Source organism: Schistocerca cancellata, unplaced genomic scaffold (genome assembly GCF_023864275.1).
Source record: "Schistocerca cancellata isolate TAMUIC-IGC-003103 unplaced genomic scaffold, iqSchCanc2.1 HiC_scaffold_82, whole genome shotgun sequence".
Lineage (NCBI taxonomy): Eukaryota > Metazoa > Arthropoda > Insecta > Orthoptera > Acrididae > Schistocerca > Schistocerca cancellata.
In genome coordinates this window covers 5001-6108 of record NW_026046143.1, presented here as the reverse complement: position 1 = coordinate 6108, position 1108 = coordinate 5001, and the positions used below count along the sequence as shown (strand labels likewise).

Sequence of the window (1108 nt, the reverse complement as noted above, 5' to 3'; positions counted from 1 at the left end):
TCCCTGGTTGATCCTGCCAGTAGTCATATGCTTGTCTCAAAGATTAAGCCATGCATGTCTCAGTACAAGCCGCATTAAGGTGAAACCGCGAATGGCTCATTAAATCAGTTATGGTTCCTTAGATCGTACCCACGTTACTTGGATAACTGTGGTAATTCTAGAGCTAATACATGCAAACAGAGTCCCGACCAGAGATGGAAGGGACGCTTTTATTAGATCAAAACCAATCGGTCGGCTCGTCCGGTCCGTTTGCCTTGGTGACTCTGAATAACTTTGGGCTGATCGCACGGTCCTCGTACCGGCGACGCATCTTTCAAATGTCTGCCTTATCAACTGTCGATGGTAGGTTCTGCGCCTACCATGGTTGTAACGGGTAACGGGGAATCAGGGTTCGATTCCGGAGAGGGAGCCTGAGAAACGGCTACCACATCCAAGGAAGGCAGCAGGCGCGCAAATTACCCACTCCCGGCACGGGGAGGTAGTGACGAAAAATAACGATACGGGACTCATCCGAGGCCCCGTAATCGGAATGAGTACACTTTAAATCCTTTAACGAGTATCTATTGGAGGGCAAGTCTGGTGCCAGCAGCCGCGGTAATTCCAGCTCCAATAGCGTATATTAAAGTTGTTGCGGTTAAAAAGCTCGTAGTTGGATTTGTGTCCCACGCTGTTGGTTCACCGCCCGTCGGTGTTTAACTGGCATGTATCGTGGGACGTCCTGCCGGTGGGGCGAGCCGAAGGCGTGCGACCGCCTCGTGCGTGTTCGTGCGTCCCGAGGCGGACCCCGTTGAAATCCTACCAAGGTGCTCTTTATTGAGTGTCTGGGTGGGCCGGCACGTTTACTTTGAACAAATTAGAGTGCTTAAAGCAGGCAAGCCCGCCTGAATACTGTGTGCATGGAATAATGGAATAGGACCTCGGTTCTATTTTGTTGGTTTTCGGAACCCGAGGTAATGATTAATAGGGACAGGCGGGGGCATTCGTATTGCGACGTTAGAGGTGAAATTCTTGGATCGTCGCAAGACGAACAGAAGCGAAAGCATTTGCCAAGTATGTTTTCATTAATCAAGAACGAAAGTTAGAGGTTCGAAGGCGATCAGATACCGCC

At 50.3% G+C, this 1108-nt stretch overlaps 1 non-coding gene across 1 annotated transcript in view; it reads left to right on the top strand.

Moving 5' to 3' along the window:
• Nucleotides 1-1108, top strand: part of LOC126111687 (small subunit ribosomal RNA) — a 1909-nt gene continuing 801 nt past the window's right edge. The window contains exon 1 of the ribosomal RNA XR_007524187.1: nucleotides 1-1108. This exon is cut by the window's right edge and continues 801 nt beyond it. This is a non-coding gene — a ribosomal RNA (small subunit ribosomal RNA).